This window comes from Pezoporus flaviventris, unplaced genomic scaffold (assembly GCF_033815535.1).
Source record: "Pezoporus flaviventris isolate CSIRO_AGI_PZ_B2104156 unplaced genomic scaffold, CSIRO_AGI_Pfla_v1 ptg000045l, whole genome shotgun sequence".
Taxonomy (NCBI): Eukaryota; Metazoa; Chordata; class Aves; order Psittaciformes; family Psittacidae; genus Pezoporus; species Pezoporus flaviventris.
This window is the reverse complement of record NW_026892593.1, coordinates 22,727,501-22,737,500: the sequence shown is the minus strand read 5'-3', so window position 1 is coordinate 22,737,500 and position 10,000 is coordinate 22,727,501. Positions and strand designations below refer to the sequence as shown.

Genomic DNA, 10,000 nt, shown 5'->3' with positions numbered 1-10,000 from the left:
TCGGTCTATTCTCACATCAATGAGACACTCAAAAGAGTTCCAGATTACTCCTTTCTCCAACTCCACTCACAAGAGTTCGCTCTGAGTTGTAGACATTTATCTGACATGACTGATGAATTTGGGCAATTATTCTCCCTCTCTCTGGAGATCCACTTTGGCCCTTGCAACTGTAGATCAATTGAATAATATTATAAGACACAGTGTGCATGGACAGCTAGAAGAATCAATGTAGTAAAAGAGGTTTAAAAGCTCTTCAGTCAGTTGGAAGTAGGGAGTAGAGCTGGCATCACTTTCAGTTAGGGACGTGTCTACCTTTCTCAGTACAAGCTTAGCCTTTGATTTCCATAATGACATACATAAAACTACATTCATAAAACGTGTATGAACAACTTCTACTGTAATGGCACACTGAGGCAGATTATCTACCCACTCCTTCGTTCCTGCAGTTTCTGCATGTATTTTGCAATTTATGGTCATTGAGTAGGCAGTTTTGGAAATCTGGCACATGTTGCAATTATTCAAGCAGTAAGTTCTACCACTGAAGAACCAGAAGCATAACCTCATCCAGGATAAGCAAAGGAAAAGTACTTTTTTTTTTGGATTCTCATAAATTGTTAATTGAAGCACAAGGAGGACCATATATGAAGCTGACCACCAACTTCAAATGTGTTCCAAGAGGGATGTCCAAACTAAAGACACAAAGGAGAATCTTAAGGGTATCTGAAGCAGCCACAACATAGCACTCAGCAAGTGTCTGGCCAGGAAAGTACTTGTGGCATCAATGGGGCACAAAGGTGCAAAACCTTTGATCATTTCCAGATTGTCAGGATTCTGCAGGTGTCAGATTTGATTTCTGAAGGTGCTGAAAGACCTTTACACTCTATTCATTCTTCTTCTTACCCCTATAAACAGAAGGTGAAGCTTAGGAGGTAATGCTGGGGTTTGGTGTTTCCTATCACACATAGCCCATCTTGAAACAGAAAATTCTTTCTTGGTTCAGTGCTAAAAGTTGACCACTGATTTTAACATAGTGCAAAGGCAGTTCTTTCTGAAAGAGTTATTGTCTACTATTATTTATTTCTCAGGAAAAACATTTATGGATGCATGTGTTTGTGTTTTCATAAATATACCTGCAAGGGAGAAAAATCAGCCCATATCCACTATGTCTAATCCATTTGATATACTGTATGTTGATTATTTTAAATATTAGGGACCTGCTGCCAATCTTCTCAAACTTTCTCTGCTTTCTTCCAAGAGTTCTGGAAAATTTACTTCTCATTGTCATTCCTGTACCAGCTGAAAGTAGCCATTTCCACAGGTACATGGAAAGGACTGTGTGCTTGCAGCAGCTTCTTTTGTTCTGATGAAACTCTTTTGCTCTGAGATCTTTGTCCATGTGGGATCTACAGCTTTGGGACTGCTCGGTTGTCATAGTAAGATGCTCCTAGGTCTCTCCTGAATATGTATCCTTAAAGCTCTGAATATGTGTGCATCTGCGGGAATAGAAGCCAGGATGTCTATAAACCTCAAGCAGTTCACCAAATTGGTAGGCTACTTTAAATGTCAGGGTGCTGGAAATGCTACTTCCAATGGCAGGGTCCAGAAAAGGGCAACAAAGCTGGTGTAGGGTCTGCAGAAAAATTCTTATGAGGAATGACTGATGGAACTGAGGTTTTTTTTTTTGGTGTGGAGAAGGCTCAGGGGGAGCCTTATTGTTCTCTATAACTACCTGAAAGGAGATTGGAGTGAGGTGGGGGTTCATCTCTTCTCGCAAGAAACAATTGATAAGACAAGAAGTAACAGCCTTAAGCTGCACCAGGGGAGGTTTAGGTTGGATATTTGGAAAAATTTCTTCACAAAGAGGGTTGTCAAGCCTTGGAACAGGCTGTCCAGTAAAGTGGTGGAATCACCATCCCTCAAAGTGTGGACCATGTAGATGAGGCCCTTAGTGACATGGTTTAGTGGTGGTCTTGGCAGTCCCAGTATTGTTTGGACTTGATGATCTTAAAGGTCTTTTCCAACCTAGCTGATTCTATGATTCTGTGACTTAGTAGTTGAAAAAGTAGTCCTCTGTTCTTGTATAAGGGTTATCAGGGAAAAAAAAAAAAAAGTCACTTAGTTCTAGTAATCTCATCTATTAGTTTTCAAGTTCTGATGAACAAATTTTGACTCTGGTATGCACACATGTGCATTTACTATCATATTAGTGTTTTCATTTTATCACAAAATTCCCACTAACATGGATGGAAGTTTTTCACAGAGACTGAGGACCAGATACTGCTGTGCCTTTAAATTACTGCACCATCCCAGAAAGAACCACATACATTTCCAAAATATGTCTCTTGGTAAAATAAATGTGTAGAAAATGCAGCTACCCAAAAGTCTCATAATACATGTGAAGATTAGCAAACAGGTTTCATTATTGTTGTCATAATTATTATTAGCAGTTTGAAGGATAAGCTGTAGAAACAAAGCTTCACTGAGGTGTCTCTGTAATGGAGAAGCTCTACATTACCTACTCTATTTGTGCATGTCCTGTGAACTTTCTCAACAGAGGTTGCCTTTTCTGTTTCGGGAGACATGGAGCGTAGTGGCTGTTATAGAGGCTACAGCTGTCCACTGCCACTGTCTGGTAGCATGGTGTACTCTTTGCATCACCTACTAACCAAGCTGCATCTACTTTGATGTTGTATTTTCCTCTGTGTAAATAAAAAGGTACCGTACTCTATAAAATGTATTTACAGTAACCTGGCAGATAGTAGCGAGTATGTCTTATTTTCCTTCAGGGAAGTGGAATTAAACATAAGATAAATTCAATAAAAGGACAAGGGCTTTTAAATAAATAAAAAATAAATAAAATTATGTGAAAGAACTGATATTCTCTATTAGATCAAAGGACACTGTATCTTGTCCAGACATGGTAGGTTTTTTTTTTAAAGATCTTAGGCTAAAAAGCGTTTATACAAATGTTTACAGAACTAAAGCCAATGTCCTTTGAAAAAAAGGAATTTTAATTAAAATAAAAGAAAAATAGGTTCTCATAGCACTTAGGAGTTTCAGCATCTTGATTCTTAAATTTTCCCAAATTTCCAAGCTCCCCAACTGAGAATGTGAAGAGTTTGGAGATCTATTTTTCATAAGTATCTTGAAACTAAAGACGCAAAGAATGACAACTCAGTGCCTGAGAGTCCTGGTACTTAGAATTTTAGATTCATAGAATATCCTGAATTGGAAGGGACCCATGGGGATCATTAAGTACAACTCTTGCCTCCACATGAAACAACCTCAAAGTTAAACCATATAAAAAAAAGGTTAAACCATGAAGTTGAGCATTGTCCAAACACTCAAAGACCATCAGGCTTGGAGCTTTGACCATTCCTCTTGAGGGTTTGTTCCAGTGTTTGACTACCCTCTCAGTGAAGATTTTTTTCATAACATCCACTCTGTATTTCCTCTGGTACAGTGTTAAGCCATTCCCTCACCAGGCATCAGAAAGAAAAGATTGTTCCATCCCTCTCTGCTCCCCATCATGAGGAAGTTGTAGACAGAAATTATCCTTCAGCCTCCTCTTTTCTAAACTGAAAAAACAGAGTATCCTCAGCTGCTCCTCATAAGTCATGCCATCTAGTCCTTTCACCATCTTTTTTGCCTTCCCTTGGTCATGTTGTGATATTTTTATATCATTATATTGTGTAGCCCCAGACTACACACAATACTCAAGCGGAAATGGCACCAGTACTATGTATTGTAACAGAGTTTCTTCTTCAACTTGGTTAGCTCTGCTGTGCTCAGTGCAGCCCAGTATACCCTAGGCCCTTTTGTCCCCCAGGGCACAATGTTGGCTCATGTTGAGTTTACCGTCAACCACACAGCTGTCTGAGTGATTTCAGGGACTTGCATAATTTGATTTATCTGGCTATAAGAACTGAACTGATGATATGGAGAGAGCACTGGGCCTTGGCCTCAGCCTCTCCCTGGCACTGGGTTTTGTCTGAGGGGCAGTGTGCTCAGTGCCTGGCCAGGTTCATATGGGCATTTCTGTCATGCTCACCTCCTGATGCCTACCACTGACCAGTGAGGGTTAGGATCAGAGGAAAAGGTCAGTGCAGCAGAAATGAGAAACCATCCTGATACTGAAAGTACTGCTATAGCTGACATCATATCTTGTGGAAAGAGAACAAGATTCATGGAGTTGTCTTGCATTTATGTCTTGAATATTAATGTGTTAACCCTCATTCCTATATAGAGTGCTGTCAGCCCATTGAGCTGGACTGAAAGCAAGCTCCTACTGTTTGCACATTATTTTTGGATCAATTACTTATCAGGTATTTTCAGTTCTAAAATGTAAAAAGTGAAGTTATGGCAATATATCATGCTATTTAAACACAAACGGCTAAATCTTGTATGGATAGCTCATAGGCTAATAATCACATTCCCCTTTAATAAGAATTTCATATGTAAGTAAGGGGCGGGGAGTTGGACTGTCATCAGCATCTGTAAATTACGTGAAACTCTGGATATCACTGTCCTATATTTCCATTTGTAAAATTACTTTGCCTGGACCATTTGTAGAAGGATGCTCATTCACTGATAAGATCCTAATGATACAATGCTTCTTTGCCTTGCATTCAAATGGTTCTCTTTGTGGAGGATATTCACTGATTAATTTTTGAAATTATTAGTTACATAGCAAACCTTTTACAGTGCAATGCAGAATCATAGTCAAGATTCCTTGTGCAAAAATAAAAAAGTTTCAACTATTCTCACTGTTTGAAATATACTGTCTTGGACCTATATCAGCATTTAATAAACCTTTATTGTTCTGCTGTGAGTACATATAAAAATGCCATTGGGAGTCTCAGATGCTTTTTCCTTTAGGGTATTAACACATAAACCCACACCTTATTCGTTTATCACATTCTTGTGGTGAAAGTTTTCAACCCTATCTTAGAATACTGTACAATAGGCATCATGGAGAAGTTAAGTGATTTATTTGCAGACTTGCTATGGACAACTGAAAGCATAGGATTTGACTATGTATACCAGCTACCTGTCTGCTGTTCTAGACGAAAAATAAGAAAACACTCCCCCCTCCCCCCCCCCAAAAAAAAAAGCCAAAAAAAACAACCACTGCAGAAAATTTGCACACAGCACTTGAAGAAAATACTTGCCTTTAACATAATCATTTACTGAATGTATCTGAGGTTGAACATGCCAATATAGTTTTAGAGCAAAAAAAGACACATAAAATTTAGAAAACAGCCCCATATTAAAATAGTTTTTTGCAATAGGGAAAAAGGTGTTGAATAGTTATTCCATTTCCCAGTTTTCAAAGGTTCTGCATTAAATGAAATCCCTCACTCAGTAGCTCCTGCATTTGCCTGTTTCTGGTGTTAATTATCTTTTGTTTGCCCTTGATAATCCTGAGGTTGGTATGCAGATAATGAAGGCTGCAGAATCATCTCAAAGTGTAAAAAACAATGGCATTGTCAATTCTGCATCACAACACTTTATAAATTATGAATGTTATCCACATTAAGGAGAATGGTAGACTTTTAAAATTACTTCCATGAATAGATTAAATTACAAGTATTATTACATTTCATTTTATTAAGTGCATCTTAGTAGTTATTAGGGCAAATGAACATGTTCTCTCAATTACATAATAACATTAGAACTAAAAATTATGCATTGACACTCCCAAATGCATAATGCAGCATTGTATATTAATCATTCCAAACAATATTTTCAGTTTATATGAAGACAATTATTACTTATTGAACAAAAACAGTCTTATTGATTTATCGTAATTCAGCTCAAAGAATGATTTTTTTTTTTTATATAAAAGCTTTGCTTCTTTTCTGGATAGTTTAATAATTTCTAGCTCTTAGAAAAAAATGTAAGTCTTCTAATTACTCTCTTTTATTAATCTAATTACAATAAGACAAAGTTTATCATATATTTCATTTTTAAATATCCTGGATAAGACAAAGTAGCACACATTCAGCATATACCAATTAATTTAAAAGAACATTTGTTAATTTTACTTTGAGCAAATGGTAATTATTTACACAATGGGTTTTTTAAGTTACAATTTAATTTTCTAAAACAATTCTAATGGTCAGATCTGTGGTTTGTCATGCTGCCTTTTATTCCAAGAAGAAACTTTTATGTAAGTAGGTTAGTAATGTTTAGGACATCATCTAAGAATAGGAAAAGCACCCGATGCTAGCCTGCTGACCCGAGTGGCAACATTTATACTCATTTAAGTGGGAGAAGGATTGAGACCTTGCACAATACAGACATGTGTGGCAGCCAGGTATTTTAGACACCTTCAGAGGAATTTAGCATTGATATTTTCAGATACTTTTACAGTATTGAATTTTTGTTTGACTATATTATGTGCATTAGTTGCAGCCCTTGTAAATGTATTTCTTTTATTTAACCTGCCTAGATAACTATGTCTCACTGTTTCAAATATTTCTAATACTCTGTGTTAATTAGATCCTGTAATGCACATACTGATGTACTGTTATTTACTTTAATGTAACTGGCAATTTTTTCAGCATGATTACTTAAGAGATAATCATTCAATCATTAAAAATGCAACTTTTACACTGTCAGCAATTTTTCTGTAGACAAGAGATTGTTCTCATTTATTTTATTTTTCTATTTTGATTTTAATTTGAGTTTAACACAATTGCTGTCAATATTATTGTCAGATTGTGTCGCTTTATAAAATGTTGGTATGTGCTGAACTGACGTTTTCAAGGGGCATTTATTGACTCATCAGTAAAGTAATGAAAATAAATAAGAGACTCTTCTGGTATTATACATTCCAGCTTCAGATCACAGCCAACAAATCGTCTTTGAAAGTGAATACAAATCACTAAATTTGTTGGTCTAAATAGTAAAATGCCAGCACATGCTTCCTTTATCATATGAGTCTTGAACATGCAGTATGATCTGCTTTATTCAGCAAGAAGAGTATATAAATGTATAGTATTACATACTCCCAGAAAATACAAAAAAAAAGCACATTTTAAGTTGATATATTTTTGCATGTGAACACTGTACACTGTGTCTGAGTATTTAAATGTCCTTTGTCCTTTGTTAGTTGAAACTAACTGCCCTTATGCATCCTACCAGCTGGGGTAGAATTTATGAATCCAACCAGCAGAAAGCCTGTGGAAATGACTCTAACAGTGAACATTTAGAATCAGCAAATGTTCTAATTGGTCATTTCATGGGAGTATGTAGTCAGTGTAATTAGACATTATTTATATTAGCAGTGTATTGGGTAACATAAAATGACTAGGTGATTCTTTCTGGCCTAATGTTATTAACTAAACAAAGTAAGTTAGACTCTTTATCACTGTTACATCAGATTAAAAATGACTGGAACTAATATACATGCAGTTGACAAAATAGCTAGCCTTTTTAGTTCCAATTAGTCCTCAATTAAATTGTATCAGCAGTGGTGTCAGACTTACAGCTACTCTAAATTGTCTTTGAATCTCTCTGATTCTTTTCATTCTCCTTCTTGCCAGTAAGAAAGTTTCAGACATGAAAGTGTTAACAGCTCCTTTGAAACTACTCCTATTTAAGAAGAAAAATCATATTACTTTCTTAATCTTTCTAATTCTATTCTCATAAGATGATCTTGGATTTGTTCCTTTAGCACAGACTCTTTAGTGCAGTCCTGATTTCTGTATTAATGAATTGAGAAGATGACATCAGGCTCTTAGGTAAGTGTTATAAACTCAGTCATATGATTTTTATAATAAGATATCATATGTAAAAAAAACCTTTCTTACGTCAATGTTTCTTTGAAAAGTAACAGTTGGATGTTATGTAGGTAACGCACAAAAGACCGTGTAGTAGTTTGCAATTTACCTTTTGATCATCACAAGAAAAATTTCTACTGGGAAATGAAAGCCAAACATAATTCACTAAAATTACACTGAATGCCCTCTAATCAATACAGATAAATATAGAGTTTGTTGTTAAATCGATCCTCTCCTTTATAGAGATATACTGTCTTGATTGTTTTAGGGATAATTATTTCACAGGGAATTTTTCAATGATTAGTAGAAATGAGACAACAGTAAACTTGACTCGGAGCCACTGAATTACTATGCTGCAGAGTGCATTTGTCTCTTCTAGTTTGAAGCTTAGTGATATCAATACTGATTTATATCATTTCATGCAATGATGTTTTCCTGAGAGAAATGAAGTGAAGCTGATTTCATTTCAGAAATGAACAGCCTTTGTGTTTGTTTTTCTTTTATAAAATTGTCAGCTCTTGCCAATATAAATATTCACTGATGCAGACTTTCCCTTCCTGCTTTTATCACTTACTCTGATTCCTTGACATATGTCATATTGAAAAAGTCCAGATAAACTTAGGGGAAATAAAAAAAAATGTTTAGACTAGAAAGACAAAGGTTGAACTAAACGATTACTTAAAATGGTGTTACTGAATTATTTCTACACATATGAAAATGCAATTTAAATATCAAAGATTTTGAAAGTCTGAAGTTTTCTGCTTCAGTTTCCATTTGTAGATGAAGATCTTTGTAAGTTTGCATGATTTTAACAGCTCATATACCATAAGTCAATACAGCATTTAAAAATATAAATGAAAAGGGAAAGGAAGAGACAGAGGGATGAATTTCTATAGATGAAATAGATGTAACTGCTTGCAGTACTCTATAGAAGCAAAATTGAATTGCAACACATTGCTCAGAAAAATAGAAGATGCTGCATTTGTTTAACATAAGAAAATACATATTGTAAATATAAATTAATAAAGGATAGTGGATAGAAACTTGAACTTTTGCATCTTGTATTCAGTCATATAAACTTTTCATTAGTAAGGATATGGTGAATTATGTAATTCATAGAACATCCTGACTAGAGAATCTTAATGCAAGCAGTCTAATTGGCAATAGTTACAATTCCGTGCAAAATGAAACAATTCTCTAATGAATAGCATAATAAAAAATTGTTTGTTTTTCTCCCTGAAATTATCATTAAAGCTTAATGTCTATTGCAAGGAATTCCTTTCATTTAACATCAATTTTTTGTAGTATGTGCTTTTAAATGAGCTCTTAATTCTAACACCTTTTCAAGGAACAAGGAAATAAAGTTTTTAGTATTTATAAGAAGAAAGTGTATTCTGTAATTGCTTATTAGCTGACTGTAAAAGTGAAAATCTAGTTTAAATGCTCATTTCAGAAATGTATACTTTACTGCACCTAGTATTGTTTGTAGCTTTCGTTAGAAAATTTTACAAATACACTAAAAAATCTGTTCTGAGAAACAGGAAAGAATTATTTATTGAGATATACTGAATGCTACATTCTTAAAATAGGAAACTGTCTGTCTTGTATTAGATATCTGGTGCTTATTTATATCCTTAAATAGTGTCTTTTAACTATACATAAAGTTGTTCTTATTTTTGGTACTTAACATGTATGTTTTGTTTATCTTACTCTGCAAAATAATGCATTTCTCATAGCAACAATTCAACTTTAATTAATCTGGGCTTAGTTTAGCCTGAATATATATTTTATTTTAAATTGCTGCCCTGATTTGTCTTGTCAGTCATCTAAACTTGCTCAAGGTTAAGATTACGTGAACTGGCCAAAATCACTGATCTCTGCTGTTGCCAGTAGAGGAGTGACACTGACAACACTCACAGGAGCAAAAACTGTGATGTTATTCCCCTCATCCTGTTAGTCCCTTGCAGCTTTCCTGGCTGTGGAATGGCTATGTATGGTATTGTTGTAATTCTGGTATTTATGAAATGTACTTCCAAGTTTGAAGTACTACATTGGACCTAGCAATGTGTACAGTAGAAGGTTACAATGTAAATTCTCCCTTAATTGCTATGACATATGTATCAATGAAATTAAAATATATGCAGTTTAGTTTAGAAGCTGAATCTCTCTCAGAGAGCTAAAACCACATTTGCATTATGGTTATGGGTATGGTA

At 35.1% G+C, this 10,000-nt stretch overlaps 1 long non-coding RNA gene across 1 annotated transcript in view; it reads left to right on the top strand.

Moving 5' to 3' along the window:
- Window positions 1-10,000, top strand: part of LOC133276376 (uncharacterized) — a 15,666-nt gene that overhangs the window by 5,181 nt on the left and 485 nt on the right. The window contains exon 3 of the long non-coding RNA XR_009745855.1: window positions 7,682-7,748. This is a non-coding gene — a long non-coding RNA (uncharacterized LOC133276376). The remainder of the gene's footprint in view (window positions 1-7,681; window positions 7,749-10,000) is intronic.